This window comes from Strix aluco, chromosome 1 (genome assembly GCF_031877795.1).
Source record: "Strix aluco isolate bStrAlu1 chromosome 1, bStrAlu1.hap1, whole genome shotgun sequence".
In the NCBI taxonomy this organism is placed as follows: domain Eukaryota; kingdom Metazoa; phylum Chordata; class Aves; order Strigiformes; family Strigidae; genus Strix; species Strix aluco.
In genome coordinates, this window is record NC_133931.1 from 10264659 (window position 1) to 10289314 (window position 24656).

The 24656-nt window shown below is 38.8% G+C and overlaps 1 protein-coding gene across 1 annotated transcript in view; it reads left to right on the forward strand.

The window, feature by feature from the left end:
• Positions 1–24656, forward strand: part of CYRIB (CYFIP related Rac1 interactor B) — an 80210-nt gene that overhangs the window by 27445 nt on the left and 28109 nt on the right. Inside the window, 2 exon segments of the mRNA XM_074841627.1 lie at positions 10911–10988; positions 23208–23244. The gene's annotated coding sequence lies outside the window, so the exon portion shown is untranslated.

Here is a 24656-nt window from a genome sequence, read left to right on the forward strand (position 1 = left end):
GGATGACTTGATCAGCAATTTGGAACACCTGCATGATTTTTTTTTTTATTCAAAGTACTGTTAATAAAAGATTTTGTGGGCAGAACTGTTATCTACAAGTTGAAGTGAAGTTACTGTTTGTTATGTCCAAGATTAGACTGGACTATGTCAAATGATTAGTTAACTTCTTACTATCTGTAAGGCCTAAGAAGCTTAAGTTTTCAGCAGTAAAACAATAATTTCCATTATCTTTCAGGTTGACGCATGAGAGTTTAACATAAATAACTTTGCCAGATAGGAATGCAGTATCTGTATCCTCACTGACTGCCTTTGAGGGTCACTAAACAGCCTCTTCTATGCTTATCCCCTTCAAGATTCATCCAATGCTACCCTTACTAACTTGCTGAAGCAGAATTCAAAGACTACATACCTGGCTAAAGTCCTGCTATGCTTAGTGTTGTATGCTTTGCCTCATGACAGGTAAGAAACTGAGGTACAGCAGAGTTAATTAGCTGAAAGCAAATAGGAAGTCTGTAGTTAAAAACAGAGATCAAATGTGTCTTTAGTTACTGCAACATTACACTGAGTTTCTGTAGTTGAGTAACTCCTAATAAAACATGTTTATAAGATAGAAGCAGGGTTAGTAATTCCCTGTGAAACTCCTTTAGTTTCTTTGCAATGATACATTGAATGAAAGTATATCCAAGGGAAAAATTCTTATTCTTTTAGGTCTGGTAGATCTCAGTCATTGTGGGGTTATTTTGTACTATTTTTGCTGATACTTGTATTTTTAAGCAACTAACTATTTCCACAAAAATATGGGAGGTGGAGGCCCAGAAGGCCAACATCCATTTCTAGATTTTGGTGATAAGATGTTAAATAAGTTAATATTTGCCATTGTTATTAAATCCTTGAAAGTCAGATTAATTTTTATTGAAAGACAAAAAAACTACTGAAAGCCTTTTGATCAGCCAAAGGGGTTTTGCACTGCTCTTTATGGAGTTGGCTTGCCTGTTTTTGTATGCTGTTATGTTCATGACAGTACCATAAGGCAAAAGTAATCTTCTAGCTTAGCCACAGTGACAAGCATATCTTTATTAATGAGATTTATCGTTATGCAAGTCTTCTCACTTCCCCTGTCTTGTTTTTGTCGTATTCCAATATTCAGAGATTGCTGGCAAAATGTCTGCTGTGTTGGAAGGTTCCTGCTATGGGAGGTTCTGCTGTAAGAATGCCCATAAATCATCCAGCTCTTTGGCAGTGTCTTTGCCACATGAGATGTCCCTGATAAATTGCATAAGTTCCTGAATGGCAATGCAGATAATTCCATAGTAGGTAATGTTTGTTATAGCCCGTGCTAGGCATGACTAGCCTTGAACTAAACCTTCTTTATCGTGCAAGCTAACTAGCCTCACTTATTCTGAGACTACTTACAACAGAGATGATACAGAAGACTTCTGCAGTTGCACTGAGTGAATCTGAGGCCAAGAAGGTTTTAATCAGTCCTGTTATAGCAGATGATTTGACTTCTCTGAGTGCTCTTAATTGTGTGTGTGTGTAGCCTTTTCCTGTCAGCAGCCAGACACGTATGTGGTGTGCAATTAATCTATGCATCTGTACTAAATCCAACACGCCCTGTAGGCACTGAATCATAGTTCTTTACAGCTCTGTAGGCACTGAATCATGGTCCTTGAACAGATGAGTACTACGGCATCACGTGATAGATCCAGTTTCTTCCTAGAAGGCGTGCATCTGCAGTGCATGTGCATGCACTTTTGTTTATACCTCTTGCCAAGCTGGCGCTTGTTTCTGGGCTTCTGTTACACAATTCATGTAACGTTTTTCCAGATACCATGTTTCTGAAGAGCTCAGGAGTCTGTCTTTCATTTTGTTGAACATAAACCTCGTATGTGGCACTGCCTGTGTTCTGGTTCCACAATGCAGGAAGGGCCTTGTGGGTTTCTCATGAAGGAGCAGCCTAAAGCACGCTCCACCTGTAGAGCAACTCTCTTGTCACATGGTTTGAAAGTACTTCACCGATGGAGAAGCCAGGCACCTTAATTTCAAGTCTGGTTACACTTAGTCGTACCATTTATCCCTGTTACTCTCTTACTCTTGAAATTCGTGGTCCTAGGACTGTGTCTCAATGCCTGTGGGTATGTACAGTGCTTGTACCGATGATGCTCTTGTTGCATGTGCTTGCATCTGCTTGTAAACTTAATGGTAAGTGCATGAAGGGAAGCTGCTATGTACATGTCTCTTGTTGGAATTTTACCTATATACAGCAACTTTGTGTATACCTGAATTATGTTGGGCATGACTCAATACAGTGTGAATTTTGTTACGTGACTATTATATAATACAGTGCCTTTGTTTCGTGTGTGTATTTAGCTTTATTTCTTCATGAAAAACCGCACTTCAGAATCTGTTAGTCTTCAGATAAGTCTTTCTAGTCTTATAGTAGCAAAAAAGCTTTGCAATACAACCAGTCTCTAAATAAGTCCTTTTTTACTTGAACTGCTGTTCCAGGGTAAAGTTTGATTTGAAAAGGATGAACTGACTCCCTTGTTGCAGTCTCTAGAACATGTATGTGACTATTTGAATGTTGGTGTTTGTTATTTCACTTCAGCAGAAAAATGTAAGACTTGTTCTTAAATGCTTCCTTTGTTACTTCAAATACAGGGTAATATAGAAAAATTGTTGCGCTCTGATTTTGACTGAGGTTGCAACATGCACATTAAATGTAGGAAAAATGCCTCTGGAGATGATGGCATCTGCAAGTACACTTTGAACAAAGATCTTGTGCTCTCTTAATACCAACCTAAATGGGAGGATGTGGGAGTGTAAGAATGGCTTAAAGATCATCAGATTTCCTGTGCAGAAATAGGAGTCCAGTTGCCTTTAATGTCTCTCAGTGAGAAGCGGATGTAAAAGCTGAGATAGTCTGCAGACAACCTTCTGAGGGTGAGACTTCCTACTCAAGGTCTCAGTAAGCTCTGCGGTATCTTTTTTTAAGCAACTGTTGAATCCGAAAATGATCATTCAGACTGTTTAAGCTAAGAGCTTAAACTATTTACACATCAGATAGCCATGTTTACCATACTGAACTTTCTCTAAGAGCTGGAAGTAATGTCTGCCTCTCTGTGGACTAGATAACAAGCTTGGCTAAACCCAGCTGATTAGGAAACAGGAAAAAAAGGATATATTAACCAGTTACACAGATCCAGGGCTTCGTAGCATCTCTCCTCACACCCCACCCCCCTTCGGAGTTTTGAAATGGCACACTCTTCTGCATAATAACCTGCGATGGTAACATAAGGGGAACCTACCTCTAATCTTTGGGGAGTCTTGAATTCAGCATCTACTTGTGAGTCAGGCTGGTGCCTTGCTCAGCTGATGCAGGGACACTTTGAGAAATAGGGGTTTAAGGGGTGGATCCACGAAAGACTAAGCACAGCAGAACCTGATGAGAAGGAGTTTTTATAGGATGGGGAGGTCCTGGGCTTTAGTCTTTGCTTACCTTAAACTGTTCTTTGAGTTAGGGGATATGCAACTTCTATCCTCTTGTTACAAGCCTTAACTTATTGAAGAGTTAGTATAGATTGCTCATACCTTTAACTGTTGAAGTAGGCTCTTTGGTAGTGATCCTGCGGCTTCTGGTCACAAACAGACCTCCTTCTGTTGTGCATCTGTAGAGAGTAGAAAAATTAGGACTGGTCCAATGTTCATTCTGTGAGTTAATTTCTGGTTTCTACAATGTAATTCAATCCCTTGGTCAGGTGTTGTGTATCCAAGGAGCAAACATTAATGGAGATCTAGATTCAAAAGATAATGTGGCATCTGTACTTCAGAATGAAGAAATCTTCCAAGTTGTGCATGTTTTTCTATATGGCTAGAAGTTTATAAGTCAAAGTGTAATCAGTATCAGTAACTTGCTCCTGACATCTGCTTGCCAGAATTACCAGAGCTTTTGCAAGGATTGCACGTTTCTGACCAACTTTTTATAAGTTGTTTACTTCATTTAAACTTAATTGTCGTCCTCCTTTATATTGTATCAAGGACATCCTCTCACCAGGAATAGGAAAAGATTACTCCCGTTTCAGTCTGCATGTGACTATATGTGTATGTCCTTTTCACCCTTCTATGGAAACCTGTTCCTTAACTAATGTAGGGAATGTCATCTGTGTCCTGCCTCCTCATCTCTGAGTTGAATCACTCTAAGGACTTGTTGCTCTCTAAGGAGCAGCTCTATTTTCAAGGAGAACTGAAGGAAATATTGGTTATGTTTTTTCAAGTCCTGTGTCAAATATATTCTTGACTGCCCATAGTTTGTCTTAGAGTATTCAAATGATTGGCATCATTGCAGTTCTACATTTGCCCTTGAAATAGAGGAATATGCTCATTGTATGGTTAAATGGAATAGGTATTCAGCAGTTTCAGTTTTTTGTTTTACACAAGAGATACATTCTTCCTACTGCTGCATTTACAGTAAACATAGGCATAGGTTCCTGAGCTCCAAGAAGCTGGGTGAATGAGGGTTTGAAGGTGAGAAATGGTCTGACGGTAGTCAGAACTTCTGAAGTGTGAGCAAATTCTCCTGGATCTGGAGCACACACTATTCCCAATTGTAATTAATCAATTAAAAGGAAAAAAAAAAAGCTGGTAAGGGTAGGCATCTTCTAAGATTCAGTCCTTTTGTAATACTTGGTTATTTTGAAAACCTGTATTTTTAAAGGAAGTTGCTATAAACCGTGTGATGCTACAGAGCTCAAAATATCAACTCCTGTGCTTGAGAGCTGAGGTATGGCACTGACAGAAGAAAGTGTTCGCTGTTGGAAATCCTTCTATGACTTTGGAGTAATTAACAGAGGAAAAGCTGGTCAGTGTTCTGTTTGATAAATTACACTTAACCCGTTGTGTTGGACTGATAATACTTTAAACCTGTGCCAAATGTTTGCTGTGGGGGCAAGGGAAGGTTATGTGTGAGTCTTTTTCTTCTCTGTCTTTGCAACTCTTCATCAACTGGACAATCTTCATTTACTCACAAAATTAGCTTCTAATACATGAATATGTTTTAATGTTTTCCAGCTCAAACCTGTAAGAAATACCATATTTAAGTCCTGTAATTGATATTGTTCTAGTGAATGAAGAGAAGTAATAATTTGATGTTGAAAATGGACAGGGTATCTCTTGAGTGCTATGGTGGTACATGAAAGCAGAGCTGGGCAATCTTCTGGAAACAAATACTTTTAACTTTCTAATGTGTCGTAGCATCACTGTTATTAACTGTACGATACACAGTTGAAGCTCAAACTATTAAGTTTTAGTATCATTATTTTGCTCTTAAACACTCAGTTCCATTACTGTCCTGAAAATAAAGGAATGAGAACTTTTTCAGCTCTGTAGAAGTAAACTACTAGGGATTTTTTAAATTGTTCTCTGACCACCAATTCCTCAAATCCCAGGAGACTTTCCTCTTTCAATTGAAAATTAAAATTTTGGCAATAAATGTTGGTAAGGGGAAAAAAGTGGTCTGTATCATTCCAGTGAGGAATAAAATTCTCAAGCAGGTTTTCTCTGCCATGAAGCTATCTGTGAATTGTAGTGTTTGTAGGTTTTCCTGTTTTTGTAGGACATCAGGTGTGTTGCTTTCTGCCTCTTTTTTTCATAGCTGCCTTATAGTAAAGAGTAGCCTCTCGGAAGCTCTGCAGGGATTTTTTTGGCTGCTCAATTTGTGTGCTGTCTTATATCTGGCAACAGAATTCTTTATAAGCTACTATAAACCTTCTGACAGTTATGTTTATGAATCTTTATGATTTTTTTTTGTTTTACTTGTTTTGTATACTCTTCAGATATGTCTTAACCTGTTGATGGGTTGTTGTCACTAGCAGTCTGTTGCAATCTGTGGGGAGGATACATCATCTTAAGTTCCGGTTGCTGTCTTCTGTGCTTTCTATGTTTTGGGCTAAGTAAAGTCAAGCACAGGCAAATATAACGTGTGTAACATGATTTTTAAATGATGTTCATATCTATACAACAGTGTTGGGTGTACAGGCTAGGTGGGTACTTTTGAGTTGAAATAACCTGCATATTAAGTTGTGAAATTTACATTTCTGTGGGCTTTTGAAGATGTGGTCTAAGTTACCAATCACAGAGGAAATGAAATGACATCTCAGGCCACCCCAGATGGTCACCTCAGTGGTGTCCTTCGGAGGTGAGTGTCCGACTGGAGCAAGGCAGAGAACTGGAGTGCGAGTTATTGGGTTGGCAGTTGAGGGTTTGTGCAGAATTTCAGGAAATACTTTGATCTCTGTTTCCCTCTCTATCTCTGCCCTGAGTCATCCCTTTCATCTGGTGGAGACTTACAGCCAGCTCTGACATGGACTTACCTGGGCAGTGAGTGACAATCTTGCTTTAAGGGTGGAAAAGGCTGGAAAATTATTTAAGATAACTTGAAGCCCCTACCTGGAAACTGTTGTACCTGTCAATAAGTAGCTGTTTTGCCATAGTATTTCAGCAAACTGTTTCATGGAGTACGCTGAATCTCTCAGTAAAACCTATTAACGTCTGCGTTACTGGCTTTACCATTCTGTCCTGAGAAAGCAGCCATTAATAAATTTCTCAGAAGTGTTCTTCCTTGTAGCTCAAATGAGTGCAAAATTTAGAGGCTTGGGAAGCAGTGGCTGTGTCTCTGCCTGTTGAAACATGTATGCCAGAGAAAAACTAACACTGCGATTCACAGAAAGCTCTTTGAATCTTTATGGTTAATAGTTTTCTTCAGCATGAATTTTTTATGGAGAACAAGATTTAATCAGGTGCTGTACTTCAGAATTTAATTCCACCTTCCCCTTAAGTGACAAAACTAATGAAGTAAGGGATGGTTGCTTAAATGAATAGGTGAAGTCTCACTAATTTACCAGGGAACAAGTAGGTTTATTGTCTGCTTCCTTCTTTTGAACTCGTCCCACAAAACTCTGCCAACACAGTGTGTGGAGTGCAAGCAAGGATATCGCCTGAGAATGAGCTTACTCTTTTGTTGTTCACCTGCTATTCTGATTAACCTGTCAAAGAAACAGTGTAATTTACTCCACAAATGTCTACTGAAGTAAAGAAAATTAATTTTTGAACAAATATTGACTGAAAGCTAAGACGGCAGATAACTTAGTTTTTCTCAGCTGTGTTATTTATACCATGGGTTACAGTTTGGGGATCTATTATTTAAAAAGAAAAAAATAAAAGAAAAAAGAAAAAACCTCTCTTGATTCCTCTCCAGTTCCCCCTGTCACACCAGACTTTATTCTTTGCTCGGCACTGGCAGTTTACATAGTTTCTCTGCGTGTGGATGTTTCCATGATCCCTCTAATCCACTGTACCTGCTGCTGTTCTGCGAGGTTGACTTTTCCTATCCAGATGTAGCTGCTGGCACTTGCTTCCCTTTCTTTTCTTACCTGAGGGCCGGTCTGCAGGAATGGGTTGTCAGGGAGGAGCGACAGCACTGGAGATGCTGAGCGGCCAGGAGAGGGAGCAGTGCAGAGCAGTGTGGGACTGGAAGGGCAGAAGGGTCTCCAGTAGGCTTAGATATTGCTTGCAGTAAAACAAAACCCTGCATACTACTTCAGGTAGTTATGAGGAAGTTTAAACATTCAAATTTGGCAACATGATGGTATGTGCATTGGTCCAGTGGAAGTGTAATGCAACTTTTCTGTTTAATGAAATGATCAATTATGCTTGGAAAAAAACCCCAAACAAACCATTCTCTGGTACTGAACAGGAAGCTTTTCATACTGTAGTGTAGCAGGGGAGAAGGAAGTATTTTTGTTGACTGTGTTGAAGGAAATTGCACATGTTGCAATTGCATAAATGGTCACTCAGCCAGCAGAACTTTCAAATCCTGTTACTAGGCTGTAGACAGTCACAGTGCTGCTCTGCTCAGCGATTTACCAAGCAGCCTTGGTATAAGACCTTCTGTATAAGGCCTTATGGCTTCCATTCAGTAGTTTTTAACTCATTTGTTAACTTCATACAGTTGTTTTGCAAGAGGACCATGAATGAAAAGGACTGAAATAGGATAGTGAAACAATTGTTAAAATGAAGCCTGTGCTTTAACAAAGTGCATAAGGTGCCTTGGATGTTTTTTAAATTTCCCTTTCCTCAAGAAAGTGAAGTAGTGCTTCATACAATGTTTGCAGGAAAAACCTGAAACATTGATTTGCCAGGCACCTGCTTATCTTAGATGCTGTCTTGACACAAATTGGCAAAAGTTATCAATGACTAACATTGCTCTCTTCTTGTTTCTACTTTTGAACTGTCTGTTGCAACCATGTGCTTCAGTGGAGCTGTGAATAGGATCCCTTGATTTTATCTGTCAATTAAATTTTTCACAGTAACCCAGAGTCCTTGCCTTCTCTTCTAGCTGTGCTGTTCAGGTCACAAGTTTTTCGTTTGCAGAGAGGGGATGAGGGAATGGGTGGTATCTTTTGACGGTAGTTTTCACTGTGACTAAAACCATTACCCAACCTCAACACTGCATAACTCTTCCCCTCCACTCCGCCCTTCCCAAGCTGGAACACATCTCTAATACTATGTCTTCTGTGATTAGAAATTTCACTGCAAAGCAGCATATTTTTTGTTAGATGCTTGTTAATCAGGATTATCTCATGTAAGAGGAGCTGCTGATAGCTGATTAAATACAAATTAATGCTGAATACAAATTAATGCTGAATACTTCATGCCTCTTCAGCTGAATCTGCAATGACATGACAGGGATTTTATATTTCTAAAACAAGTTTATGCTAAAAACAGATGCATTGCAGAATGTGCTTGACTTTGGTGTAGAAGCAGAAAGAGAATTGTAGTACAAAATGCGAAATCACTCTTTAAAAGAAATCTTGAGATGCTGCACATTGATAGGGTGGATTCTGGTTCCAGGAACAATACCTGAAGTAGGAGCAACAGTGGTTTTACTGGAGACAGGTTAAGTGACGACACTCAAGTATTTAACTTAGTCATAATCCCTGAAACAGAAGCAGCCTACAAAATCCCAAATGAAAAAGATCTACCACAAGAGAAAGGTGGCAGTTTTGGCTAGTTCATCATCCAGTTACTATACTACAAAAGGTAGACCGTTTCCTGTATAAACCTACTCCAAATGAACTTAAATACCCTTTGAATGCTTGCAGTAGATCTCAGTGCTGCATTTCTGAGGAAAATACAAGGCCTTTGACACCGTTTCCCACAACATTCTCCTGGCGAAACTGACTGCTCGAGGCTTAAATGATCACACGCTTTGCTGGGTAAAAAACTGGCTGGATGGCTGGGCCCAAAGAGTTGTGGTGAACAGAGTTAAATCCAGTTGGAGGCCGGTCACGAGTGGCGTCCCCCAGGGCTCGGTTTTGGGGCCACTCCTGTTTAACATCTTTATTGATGATCTAGACGAGGGGATCGAATGCACCCTCAGTAAGTTTGCAGGTGACACCAAGTTGGGTGGGAGCGTTGATCTGCTCGAGGGTAGGGAGGCTCTGCAGAGAGACCTGGACAGGCTGGAGCGATGGGCTGAGGCCAACTGCATGAGGTTCAATAAGGCCAAATGCCAGGTTCTGCACTTGGGCCACAACAACCCCCAGCAGCGCTACAGGCTTGGGGAGGAGTGGCTGGAGAGCTGCCAGTCAGAGAGGGACCTGGGGGTGTTGATTGACAGCCGGCTGAACAGGAGCCAGCAGTGTGCCCAGGTGGCCAAGAAAGCCAATGGCATCCTGGCCTGTATCAGAAATAGCGTGGCCAGCAGGGACAGGGAAGGGATCTTACCCCTGTACTCAGCACTGGTGAGGCTGCACCTCGATGACTGTGTTCAGTTTTGGGCCCCTCACTACAAAAAGGACATTGAATTACTCGAGTGTGTCCAGAGAAGGGCAACGAAGCTGGTGAAGGGTCTGGAGCACATGTCGTACGAGGAGGGGCTGAGGGAACTGGGGTTGTTTAGTCTGGAGAAGAGGAGGCTGAGGGGAGACCTCATCGCCCTCTACAGCTACCTGAAAGGAGGTTGCAGAGAGCTGGGGATGAGCCTCTTTAACCAAGTAATAAGAGATAAGACAAGAGGGAATGGCCTCAAGTTGCGCCAGGGAAGGTTTAGACTAGATGTCAGGAAGTATTTCTTTACAGAACGGGTTGTTAGGCAGTGGAATGGATTGCCCAGGGAGGTGGTAGAGTCCCGATCCCTGGAGGTGTTTAAGAGTAGGGTCGACATAGCGCTGAGGGATATGGTGTAGATGGGAACTGGCAGTGTTAGGTTAATGGTTGGACTGGATGATCTTCAAGATCCTTTCCAACCTAGTTGATTCTGTGAAATGCTGTTCTGTCTGACCATACAGATACTAATTTTCGGAACCAGAAACTTAGTTTTGAAGCAGGATATCTGAGTAAGCCTAGAGTAAATTCAGAAAGATAAAAGCTGCCATTGGCTGAATTTGTCTTTAACTGATGAAAACTGTAGCAATGAAGAATTTTTCCCTGTACACATATATATGACACTAAATTAACTTGAACTGAGACCTACTTTTTTCAGCTGCAACTGTGTGTAACTTGGCTCAGTAGTGCAGAGATGTAATGCTCTATTTTTTTTTTTTCTGCTGTAACTGTGTGTAACTCAGCTCAGTAATGCTGAGATGCAGTGCTCTATTTCTGATGCCTGTGATCATGGATAGCCTTACTGACTCACAGAAGAGTTTCTAAGGACACCTCTCCATTTGCTTGTAAGGTCACTTCCATAAAATCACAAGTGTTTTTTAAAATCAGCATGTTTTATTTGCATTCCTAAGGAATTATGTGGGTTCCTTGGCACTGCAGGATTAGCTTTGATTTACCCCTGGTGCTGGCTTATGTAGTTGAAATACTGTGTGTTGTTTATGCTTAATGGGATTCTTCTGTTTGTTCAGATTCTGAAGACGAGCTCTGCATCGATAATCTGAGGAAGAAAGTTCTCTGTTAAGACTGCAAGAAGATACTACCAACCGGTAAACACTTCCTTAGGTGTCTTTGCTTGTAGAATGTTTCTTTGTTTTCCTTAATATTTTAAGCCAAGGAGTACAAAGTATTTTGAACTATTGAAAGCAAGAAGTAGTTCATGCAATTATATTTTTTTTTTTATAATGAACTGTAGCTTACCGGACAAAAGGCTCAGTAGCAGCAGATAACATGTGGGTATTTAAATTGGAATACAAAATGATTAAATTCCTACTCTCACAGCAGGAGAATAGATTAGCCTTTTTTCTGTAGTGGGGCGTTAAACATTGTCTATTTGGCTTTTCCACTGAGACTAATACAATGTGTCTGTACCTCTTACTATATAAAGACTATTTGAAGGGTGATAGTACAAACACTGAAACTTCAAATCTGATGCTTCAGAGCCTGGAGAGAGAGAAAAAAGGAACCTTTAAGAAAATTCGGTTTAGCAGTTGAACATGGCTAAAGCATGCTAATCTGAGTGTCCAGGTGCTTTGGAAAATGCCATTAATGTGCTTGTAATTATTCTATGGGTGTTTGAGGCATAATTTTAACTGAAAATAATAAATGTTAATAAAACTAAGGATGTATTGTAATTCACAGACATTTAAAATCGTCTGTTGGTTGCCTGTAGGTTCAGAGTGGTAAAAGGATCATCAGTGAAGAGCTGTGGCCACTTACTAGCAGTTTACCAGCCCATAAGTTAAGATGTTGAGCTACACTGTTACAAGGCAGTCACAAGGAAACATGAAAATTTAGGATTTCTGGATATGTCTTGACATAGCTGAATCCTATGCACATTGGTAGTAGGTACCAGATTTACAGCTCACTTCACAAATACTTAGTGTTGTACATGCAGTAGCAGTCTTCGATATGGGGAAGGCATTCACAAAGTTGTAAACTAAATATGCGTTCTGTTTTCCTCTGTGATTATACTTTACTATATATCTTCTGTAAAGCTTGAGTGCTACTCTTCTGTTTACTGCTACCGTTTGAGCTACAGGGCTAAGTAAACTCATGGCAGGAGAGGATTCTTAGCCCAAAATGGGGTAATGCAGCTGGGTCCAAGAATGAATGTGGAAAGAAGCAGCATCCTAGCCAGTAAGGAAACATAAAGCTTTTATGACCCAAATATTCACAGATGCTTTATTAATCTTCACATGCTAGTTAATTTGCCTAAATTTTAGAAGCATTTGAGGATAACTTTATGAAATTGTGTTATGTAGCTGTTGCTAATAATCAGGGTTCACAGAGAATATTAAAATACTTTGTTCTGTTTTTCTGCCTCTCTGCCAAACAGAATAATGATAGGAAAGTTTTGAAGGTTTATAGTGGTCAATAACATGCATCTGTCTGAAATGACAGTGAGAACAATGTTTGACTTAAGTCTTTTTTTAATATAAAGATGATTTGTATAGTACAACTATTTGTGAGTGATATTTTCAAGAGCTTTGTTGCCTGGCTCTGTAAAATTAGCAGCTCATGAAACTAAAATGTGTATGAGACTCCTTCCCAAATACCCCGTTTGAAAATGTGTGTTCCTCAATTTACAGAAGAAAGAACCTGTGGCATGTAGTCTGTCACAATTTGAGGTACCAAAGCATTGTATTACCAACGCAAGTTTTGAACCACATTGTAATTGTCTGACAGTAATTTTTAGGTTAATCCTTTTGGATTATTCTGATTGTATATGATATGAATAAATAACGTATGTCTGTCACTAAATTTGAGCACACAGCTTGCCCCATACAACAAATTCAAAAGTTCATTAGCCTAGCAGTGAGGGGCTAATTCCCTGTCCATTTCTCTGCTTCATCGTCCCTTCCCACCCTATTATCCCCCTATCTCTCTGAGAAGTTTAACAGGATGGCCATGCTGAGTGAAACTGGGTAATTCTAGAAGGCAGCTCTTTGTCTGCAACCATGGTAAAGTATTTGTCTTAATTCAGCATTTCCTTTAGGACCAAGTAGTGCTTTTTAGCTCAGGAGTAGTGCTGCACAATCTCGATTTCACTGTTTTCAGCATTAACGGTGGTCTGGGAAGACATTAGCTGAGAGCCTGCTGAGCTCTACCACATTTTAGACCTGACCCAAGTCTCAGTGCAGGCCCCCAGCTCTGGGAATATGCTGAAAAGAGAATGTGACACACCGACATGGTATCCCTTGGGGCAGAGTGTGTCCGAGTCTTGCATGACTGGTGCCAAGATAGAAATATCAAGCCAGCTGGACTTTGGCGTGGCACAGACTAGTCCAAATGGTCGTGTAAGACATGCATGCCTATTTTATCCAAGTGATATTTCTTTTGGTTATGATGTTTCAGCTGTCCCTTATCACAGACACTGAAGAACATAAAACTTTTTAGTGTTGGCTCTATTTTTCTTGTATTAGCTTTTCTTTTTCATTACGTTAACTTACTTGTATCAGGTTATTTTTCCAGAGTATCTGTCATTCAGAAAGGATCTTGATAATTATCTCCTGCTTTTGTGTATAATCTCTGATAATTATTCATTCTTTATAGCTTTATCTCTCATATGCAGCTTGAAATTGTCTGCATGCTTAAAGATTTAAAAATCTTTCCGTGCAACTTAGAATTGTTCCCCTGTAATGATGATGGGGAGATGTTTCGAGCAATATGATTAGCATGTTGTGAAGTCACTGTTCCAGCACTGCTATTGCAGTGTTTGTGGATTAACAGGTTTTGCATTTTGTGCTTATTTTAATAAATATGAAAACACCTTCAGTATTATGTTTGCAAAGTGGAAGCAAATGCATACCTGTCACTTATTAATTTTGAAAACTCTTTGTTGTGGCTTATATAGCTCTTAAGAGTAGCATTTGTCTGGCTGACACATCTTTAAATGTTTTGCTTCCTTGTGGGGACAATCTTTAAAAACTCTTCAGTTATGATTTTAGGCTTTTAGTGCAAATCCCTTAATATGGGTTAAAACTTAAAAAGAGCAGGAAAGTTTGTTTCTAGTTGTCCCCATACCTCTGTGCCTACAAAAGGTTAGAAGTGAAGAACCTCATTCAGAAGAGATACTGTATTGAGAAGAGATACTGTATTGAGTAAAGACCATGTTGCATGTGTTACCGACTTCTGTATGGCTTTGACTGTCTGGGAAGTTTGTAAGATGTGCTGCAAGAAATATAAAGCAAGGTTCTGTTTTGTTTTGCTCAATGCTAGATGTTTCCTCTACTAAGCAAGGAAATAGGTGTTGAAAAATGTGCAGCTTTTAATGTGTGCTTTCAGAAGGATTTTTTTTGTTTGGAGAAACTAGTGTAACCAATGTAGAAAGTGGTGAAGTTACAAATATTTCTGAGCAACTTGAAAAGCTTTCACCGTCGAACCTACCAGATACCAACAGCAGGGTCATGTGGGGAAAAGAATAATCTGTCACAATGAGGTTATGTATTGTAAATACATGAAGAAAAATTAATGTCTTCCTGACAACTGAAACCACTTTTACTTCCCATTTGTGCCACAAGTTAAAACCAATCTCCTTTAGAGCAACACTACTAAATATATTGCTGTAGGTTTGCCTATAAATTCTATCTGCAGTTCAGCAGAGCATCTTGAATTGATTTGTTGTCCATGTGAAAATGGGCTTGAAAAGGTTCTTAGTATATGGAGGTTAAGTACTTTTTGTGGTTTTGACACTCACTATAAAATATTTTGGTAGAAATTCTGATGATGTTACTGATGTTCTACGAGCATGCATGTATTTTGTATTAATGCTGGTAGCTAAGGCAAGAGAGAGGAATAGCTGACAGGTTTTTTTTAGGTCAAACTGAGCTGTCTTCTATTTATTCGCTGTATTTTATCTTGGGGGTTGTTTAAGTGGCTGGCTGCAATAGCATGGGGATAGATTGAGGGGCTAAAAGCTTTTGTGCAGTCCTGTGTTTTTTAAAGTCTAATAGTACATATTAGCAATGAATGTAAATAATCTGCCTGTGCTGACGCAATGTAATGTGGCTTTCTCCCACAGTGGAGACTTAATTACTTAAAACCTTGAATGAAGATGTTAGTAATCTGCAAATGATTAGTGACAGGGTTTTCTACTGTAATCAAGCAAAAATCAGTGTAGAGATCTTTCAAAATATCTTTCTTTTACATGCAGTAGTCCTACTGCAACAGTAGTGTAAGTTTAAAACATGAGTTTTGAATCTGGTTTAATGGCTCATTTAGTAAACTGTGTTCTGCTTGAGACTTGAGCCATGACGATTTGTTTATGAAGGTAAAGCTGCTGTTTTTCTCCACCTGTAAATAATTGCTCAGGATAACATGAACTGTTTAATTCTGTTTGTCCAATGAGCCTTCAAATTAAAGACATTAATTTAAGGGTTGTTTTGACTTTTTGAAAAGTCACTTTTAAACAGAGCAGCAAAATATGTAAACTTTTCTCATCAGAAGGACATTTGACCTGAAAAGCTGTGCTTGTTGAGACAGGTGACTGGACTTTCATATTAGGTTTTATGTGGTCTGTTCTATTAGGTTAATGTCAGATGTTGCTTATTTCACTTCCTGACTTACAGAAGGACTCATGTTTGTTAAAGGACATTTCTAGGTTTTGTGGGTGTTTTTTCATTGGGTTTTTTAAACTCTGTAGGGATTTGGACTACTAACATGTAGTCCTTCAGATCTGGTTAATATTCAGATTACTGCTTGACCACATAACTGTAGTTTTATGATTTAGAATCACAGAATACCTCAAGTTGGAAGGGACCCATCAGGCTCATTGAGTGCGACTCCCTGCTCCTTGCAGGACTACCTAAAACTAAACCATATGACTAAAAGTATCATCCAGATGCTCCTTCAACTCTGACAAGCTTGGTGCCATGACCACTTTCCTGGGGAGCCTGTTCCAGGAACCAACCACCCTCTCAGTGAAGAACCTTTTCCTAATGTCCAATCTGAACTTTCCCTAATGCAGTTTGCCTCCTTTTAGCTCATGGAAGAATTAACTTTGGAAATTATCAAGCAGAAATAGTGTGCAGCTGTTGAGACTCAGTATCATTAAATTGCAATGCAGGAATTAAGACCGTGTGTATGGCTCCTGTTTTTTGGTGTTTTTTCTTGACTGTTGGACAAAGCTGTTGAAAACACAGTGGGCCCTAGGAGCTGGGCCCAGACATTCCCATGTTATGTTTCTTACATTTGTTGCCCTGTATTCTATAATTTTTTTGCATGCTTCCATCTTAAATGCTACCCAATACACATTTGAGGTCGCAGATTAAAATAACTTGGTTAGATTCTTCCTTTCTGGACAGCTAGTGATTGATACAATTGGTTTGAGTATTTTTTTTATCATTTTTACTGGCATCTAATCACCCATGTTTTTCTTTGTATTAGAATAATCTCAAACTTCTACTACTGGAATGTTACTGTTTAGCTTATCTGAAAAGCTTCCAACTTTTTTTTCTTCACCCCTCTCTCCATCTTCTTTTGTTAATTTTAGCTGAAACAGTTGTTACAGATCTTTCCATGTAGGTGTGTAGGTGGAGCTCAAGGCACTCCTGGGCAAGCTGGAGGCGCTTTCAAGAGTCTCAGTTGCTATATGACAGTTACTCTGACTAGAGCAGAGCTCCCCTGTCCTTCTCAGCAGAAATTACTGCTGGTCCCAAGGCTTTGTCACGGAATCAGTCTTGCACAGTGTTGCCTCCTGGCTTGTGCATGAGTTATGACTATGGAGGAGCTGCCTCTGCTGAGACTTGCTTAGTGGTGCAGTACTAGGGACCTCTGGGAAAAAGGAGTTAAAGCAAACGGCTTGAGTATCCCCTATAACCTGCTCAGCTCTCAAGCCTGAGAAGCATGTGGCAATACTTACTGCTGTTGGTTTCCATAGAAAGGGCTTTTCAGGCTTTTTAAAAGCTAATCCGTGTTCTTTGAAATCTGTAATAATAAAATCCATTGCCTCTGAGCAGCAGAGATGCTGTCTGTGATACTTCTATAGCTGTAGTGTAATCAGCTTAGGTCTAAATTCATTTTACAGTTTTACCTGTCAGAATTAACTCGGGCTTCAGCTCTCCATTTCTCATACTGTTGAGTTTATGGTTAGAACTCACTAAAATCAGTAAAAAGATGGTTTAGGTGGTAAGTTACTTCTCTGGTTGGTTTCCTTTCATGATAGAAGTTCCTTTCTGTTCATATGACCTAGTATAGCCCTGAGGAAAGTGGTTTACCCTGAGTGTAGAAATCTAGATTATAAGAAATAAGGACTCCTCTGTTTAAGTGTTACTGAATAGGTCTACGGGTCTTGTGGTTGCTCAGAGCTGATAATACACTACTAATAACGTTGAATGGGAAAGCCCTTTTGACCTTTTCTTGTCTTACTGTTAATACTACGCAAGTGGATGAGTATTGCTGCAAACTTCTGGGACAGGGTATGGTCTTAAACTCTGCCATATTCCTAAGAAATTATATCATTTGTGTATCTTAGATAAAAAAGCTGTTTGATCACTTGATTGGTATTCAGGAACACTTCACAACTGGGTGTTAACAGCATAACATCAAAGGAAGCATCAACTGCAGAAAAATAGCAATGCTAAGCAGTCATAGGGGAGTTAAACATGCGATAGCAAACGGCAGTATCATTTAATGTTGTAAAGGTATTCAATATTTCTTCCTAGCTTAGGACTACTTAAGTACTTTTTTGAGGGGTGAAAGCCTGAATACTAGTGAGTTCTTCAAAATTCTGTTCATATAATATACCCAGTACTGAATCACTTCAGGATTTAGATTTATGAAGGTTCAAAAGAAATACAGGAGATAATATGCTACCAGAAATAGCAAGTTCAGTTGTCTGAATCATTAACTATTAGACACAGGACTTAATAATTCTTGTGGGCTTTTTTTTTCTTTCCTTGCAGTAAAACAGGAAGTTGTGTAGCCTGGACTAAAATATCACAGTTCTACCCCCCCACCCTACTGCCGAAAAAACAACCACCACAAATTAAACAACCCAAAGTAGCTCTATCTCTGTTTTCCTAAAAGTTCTTATTTGTCTTCTGGTTACCCAACATTTAATATTCTCACTTGCTTTGAGAAGTGAAAAAGATTATTTGGAAATATTTAAACTAACTTTCTGATTTGGTTAAAAAACCAACCTTGTACTTGCAGCTTTTTTTTCCTGTGTAAAGCTTTGACAAGATGCAAAAATCAAGATTATCATAGTTCATTTTACTGTTTCCACTAAGCTAAGGTAATGGTTTATTGTGGAAAACATACCTGTAAGTGGCTGAAGTATAAATTTTCATGCTGAGTATTAATCTTGTATATGTCTGAATATCCTCTTAAACCATACAAGCTTCTGAAATATCTGTGGTTTTCCCTCTTTTTTTATTGATAAAACGGGTTTATGTATGTAACCTTGTCCCCTTTTTGTTAATCTACAGTGCAGTATCTAAACTTCCTTTAAATATTTTCTTCAAAGCAAACTTCATGGCTCTTTGCTATATTCCTTTTGAAGCCAAATCCTCAGACTAAGCTTTAGAGAAACTGAAACAGCACTTTGTGGACCTCACTTGGAGTATGACAAGTAATTAGTTGCACCCCTAATTTAGCATGTGGAACTGAGAGTGCCACTCGATGCTTGCCAATATAGCTGTGTAGAATGAGTTATATTGGCATGAATGCATCTTAATCTCTGAATAAAGACAGGAAGCATAACGTGTGCTTCTGGCAGCTGTCTAATACAGGTCAAGAACTGCCAAGAAAGCTTTTGTGTCAGATCACCCTTTCTGTCATTAAATTACAAACCTCAAACACAGGTTTGAGTGTCGCAAGTAATATGAGATAGTACAAGGACAGCATTGAGAAATTATACAGGATAGAGAATGGCTTAATATAACTCATAGACTTTAAAGACACAATTTAGCTTCAGAAGGATAAATAAATAAAAATAAATGGAGAAGAAAGATTTGAGCTGAAGCTTTCTACAGTCAGAAGTCAAAAGGTGGTTTTATAGCAGCCAACCAGTAGATTTGCTTTCTCATAAAGAACTAAGGTCACTTTGCAGTAGTGATAGACTACCTTTGCCTAGACTTAATCTAAAGTTTTATTGCCATACAGATATAGCAGAATCTGCTTTTAGAATCACTGATGTTAACTTTATAGGTGCATCCATTTAGTATTGAACCATGGGTTCATCTGCAGATGCCCTGAAACTTCCTTTGAAACATGATCTTAGCTGTGATTTATTTTTTTATAGTTTAGCCATCTGTTACTGTTACCAAAGTAAAAATCAAGTTTTACTACTAAACGTTTCTTAGCATTCTTTTTTTATTACCCACAAGATGTGGAATGTATTTGACTTGTGGTTCTGTTTTGGACTGGGCTTGGTTTTTTGTGTTTTAATGTGTGCTTCTAAGAGTAACCAATTTTTAGAGTGGTTTCCTCAAACTTAATTTCTGGTCTGTAACTGAAGCAACAGAGCAGGAGTGTCTAAAAATTGCCAGAGCAGTGTAGTCTTAGAGCTAGGTCCTGTTCTGTTCAGCAGCATGCAAAGGACACTTGAGATTCATGGACTGAGAACATCTGTGCCATAATCCACCTCTGGCTCGCACAGAGTTCAAATTGGTGATGCTTACCAAGGGAAATCCTAGTGCAAACTTGAACTTCAAACAAGAAATTTCAGCATTTGCTCTGTGAAAATACCACAGTGGATTGTGTTTTGAAGACAACTACTAAAGCCTGGGTGCCTAATACTTCACATGGAGTACATGAATCCTCTGCAAGCTTTCTTTAATAAGTGCTGGGAGCTTTATGAAGTAATTCTTTCCGAAGTTCCCTGACAAGCTGAGGTACCAATCAAGTACACAGGAAGTAATTTAGATTCTTATTGCAAAGTTGTTGTTGTTGATTCTTTCTCAGTACTCAATGCTTTCAGTTCTTAATAGGCAGAAAAACCTGACTGTTGGAAAGCCTGCAGAATCACCATTCTTGTAGCAAATCTTGACTGACAGTTGCTAACAAATCTATGCTTCTGTGTAGAGGCTTCTTAATTGGTTCAGTCAGGGTTGGGCAGAAGACATTGGTTTTGTACTGGAAGTTAATGGTTAGCTTTTCTCTTCTGAAATCTGTTTTCATGTATTGCCGAGTTAAGCAGCATCAGTTCAACATGAGGTGGATGCCCCAAACACAGGGCTTATTCAGTGGTTAGCCAGTTTTGTTTTGTTTTGTTTTTTAAGTTCTGTTATCCGCAATGATGCCAAGTTTACTTAATGCATCTGTTATATTTGGGTACCATTTGACTTGTGTCAACTACAGGCTATTTCTCTGACAAACTGAATGATGCTTGGTTTTCTTTGCTTCTGAAAATGAATAGCTGCAGTTTAGATGATTCACTGCCTCTCTAATGGCTGTAGACATTTTTCCACATTTGTTCTCCAACCGTTGTGGCAATTCTTTGAGTTCCTGTTGTAGTTGGCCTGAGATGTTAGCATATGCTTTGGCTTTTTTATGCTGTGGTGAAGTTAGGCTGCAAGTCAAGGGAGGGAGTGTGTGTGTGTAATAGAGATTTCTAGGATGGGATGCATTAATCTTTCTGCTGTTTGACTCCATGAAATGGTATTAAAAAAAAAAAAGGCTAAAGAAAATCTGTGAGCTGTTAACCCATTGAATAAAAGGTAGTTTTCCTGCCTAGAGCTGCATCTTTCTGTCGTATAACATTAAATATTTGGCTGCCTCAGAATCACAAGCAATTGAAAAAATGCTTGGTTCTGTATTATTCAATTTTCACTACCTATTAAATTCTATAGTATTCATGTCTAATCTTGTGCCTGTTGGTATTCTTTGTATATTAATCTGCAGATCCAAACCTTGAGAATCAATCTGAAGGAAGCTCAGATGTTTTGCAGATCATCCTCTATACTAACTGGGAGAACCCAAGTAATGCACTCTGAATCTGATAATAGGTGATTGTTCATCTAGATACTCTTGTATCTGAATTAAGGTGCATCCAGAAGCGCAAGAATTGTGTAATCCATCACACCATTAGTTTCCATCACACCATTAGTTTCACATCTGGCCATTTTTAATGGAGTTTCACTGATTATTCCTCACTGACTGCTAGAGATCTACAAGTCAATTTGTTAACCATTTAGACAGTGCTGTATTGTATTGCATAGTGCTAACATCTAAATTTAAAGTACTGTGTGATGAGAAGTCACACTGTGCTAAAATCAAATATCTATCAGCTTGCCAGTGTAAACCAAGTTGATAGCATCAGATGTGCTCAGTCTTACCTGATTTGCATGAAGACATGCTCATGGGTACTAAAAGATAGGAATCTAGTTAATGGATTCCTGTGGAACATCTCTTTTCTTGTTACTGATGATGGTCCAATTGATGTATAATTCTCAGCTTTCTGGGTTGCTTCCCTTTTGCCTAATGTCTCTACTAGGCCTCTTCTTTCCTCACGTCTTCATTATCACAAGGATCCTGGAAGACTTTGTTAAATTAACTTTCACTCATTCATCGAAACTTTCAGAACAAGCTCCCCAAGCATCAGCAAACTTTTCTTTCAGGTGGTGAGTGCTTGTGATTGTAAGTGCAGTATTCTGCCCAGAAAGATGTGAAGAGCTGAGCAATTCTAGGTTTTAGCTAATAATTTTGTAAGTTGGAAATTTAGACATTTCTGTTCAGTAATGAACTAATACTGTTAGGAAGCATTATTTTTTTTTTTTTTAGAAAGTCCTTAGCCTTACTGCTATAGAGGTTATTTTCCTCTGTTGCTTTCATATTTATTTTTATAGTCTGGTCATTCTAATGAACTTGGACTTCTCCTTTTTGATTATATCTCAGTGAATTAAGTTGGGACTCTCACCCAGAATCATCTTAACCAGAGCTCTTGACTATCCCTCCCCAAAAAAATAATCTTTTTACATAGAATTTTTTAGTGTCTGTAAATGTTTAGTCCCATTTGATTTTTTTTCTTTCACTTTTTTCAGGAAATTAGGGTTTTTTTAACTAATGTTGGGTCAAACTTTGGCTTCAGTTTCTCTGTTCACAGTATCAGTTCTGTTCATCCCTGACCTGCATGGAACCAGTGTTTTCCAGTCAGTATTTGATTTTTGTTGCTTTGTCTCAGACCATGAATTGAGCAGTCTGAAGTCATCAGGAGAGGGGGAAAAAACCCATTTAAAATATCTCTAGTGAGAGTGGGTGAGTTTTAGGGAATTTGCAGCAGCTTTTACAAAGATAGTGCTGTTAGCCATCTTTTTGTCCTGTGAAGTAGTTGTTGCCCTGAAGTACCAACTGTTGCTTACTGCTGAGAGAGTAATGAGAAGTTGAAGCCAACGGGCAAAGGAAAAAAGCAGATGCTACTTAAACTTAAAGAAATCCTGGTTAAGGGGGAAGCCTCTTTGAGAGTGATGCATACACTGGAAAGAATGGAAAAATAAATTTCTACAGTCATAACAGTGTCTGACAGTTGTCTTTTTGCTTATGTTCAGTTCTGTGGGCTGTGAAGAGTTGTTCACACTAGGGTCTTCACTCTGCTTCTTGCCTATGGTGCTGTAGATCTTCAGAGCCTGCCCTATAGCTAATGTTACACTATTGTTTCCTATGCAGCTTTATGAGATACTGTAGTACTCCATATCTTCTCCTTTAAACTGTACTATTAACATAACTATTTCACCAGCCTTAAGATGGTGGTTAATAATGTGTATAGCAGACTGAGGCTGTCCAAGAAATCTGGTGTTCTTTGTTAAGCAAAAGGTTTTCAGTGGTAACTTGAAAATGCCTTCTCTGGAGGTCAGCATGCAAGCCATGAATTTTTTCAAGAGCTAATTAGTGTGGTTGAATTAAGAATCCTGTGTTATGCTCTTTTTTTTTTTTAAAGCAAACTGAAAATGCAAGTGGAACAATTTGCCACTGGTATTTTACTGCAGCTTTGACTCTTTAGTCTTAGATATATTACGGGATATGTGTTCTTATGGATTATCTAACACCAGCAGCCTTTTTCCCTAGAAACATGTTTGTTGCCAAATAATTGTATTCCTTGTTTATTTATACACCTAGAGATAAAACACAGTTCTGCATTCTGTTTTTTTTAGCATACGTTTAAAAAGCTACAGCATGGCATATAGGTCCAGAACTATGTTTATGAAGTAGATCTGGAAAAATAGACTGGAACAGTTGTGTGTTTGCTTTTACAAGGTCATGTAGCATTACATTTAAGACTTTCGGTGCAGAAGAATGAATTTTCATAATCTCTTTTTCTTTTAAAACAGCCTGGAGGACAAGAACAGAGTGCAGCACTGGCTGTAGGTAAGAACTGAAACTTAACCTGCTTGACAACTCTCCTGACATAAAAGAAGCAAAAATTAGAATAAGTTAAAGGGCAGAAAATGGGTCTGTGCTGAATATTAGCACTTTTCTTTTTAAGAACTAGTTTTCCCCCACATTTACTTCTACAGCTTTTGAAATTTGTGATGTTCACTAGGAAGTTCTGATATATAACCTAATTTATACCTCTCTGGTTAAAGACATTAAACCAGGTTGCAAGTGTTTGGTTTTTTGCTTGCATGGTACCTCACCACACAGCCTGGTAATGATTTTGAAAACTCCTTGCTGTAGTGATGTGAAGAAGTTCCATTGTTTCAACAAAGGCATTTTTAGTGTGCCCATAGTAGTTTGGCCACATTTAAGAACTTACCCTGGAAGATTGTGCTTAAAGTTCTTGGAAGATTTGAATGAAGAAATAATGTTTTGGTGGTTTTTCTTTCTCGGTCTCTTCAGTAAAGTTACTGTGTAACTTTACTTTTTTTCTGAACCAGATGCCTTATGTCAGAAACCTGTACTCTGAACCAGCTTGTAAGAATGAAGAGGTAGCATGTACTCATGTGAAGGTTTTAACTTTTAATTTTATAACCTGCTACTTGTCATCTGAGCTACTGCATAGAGTGTGCGTGTGTTACACTTCATGTTTATTGTGCTGCGCCAGCATAGCTAACTATCTTCTGTCAGAAGGGGAAGGTAATGCTACCAAATGTGAGATAGGATTTATTTTTCTTTTGTTTCTGATTAATCATCAAAAAGCTTTTTGAATTCTGGGGAGCTGATTAAATTGATTTGTCATCAGTTTTGTTGACAACAGTAGAAAACATTTCCAAGTGCTGTGTCTAAAACTATTTGAATACTCCCTTTAGGAATTAAGAATATATGGCATTATAAATGTGTTACTAAAGTAATTGTCCCTTATTTTAGTGCATGATTGATGTATTAAAATACTTGTTTTGCAGGTTCATTGGCTTTGGGATGTATATCACATTTCTGTCATTCTTAGTAGAGCTTATGGCAATGCTGGGTCAGACCAACAATCCTAGCCTACTGTCTTGACTCTCTGGGGTTTTGGAATGAGTCTAGGAACCGGGCAAGCATACAGCAGTATTTTCCAAATCTACAACAAACCAATAGTACCTTTTTCATTTGGTAGCCTTTACTTTCTGAAGTCATGAACAAGTGTATTAGTAAAGTTGCTATTAGAATTAGTGCAAGCTTTGACTCACAGCGTTGTGTGCATTTGCAAAGGATATGCTGTAAGAGCCACTAAACTGAGTCAGACCATGGGTCTGCCTAGCCAAGTACAGTCTCCAGGAATCACTATCTTCCTTCCCTCTGCATGTGTGCACTTGGTTTTGCTCATTCTTTCGCACCCTCACTTACTCCTCTGCTAGAAC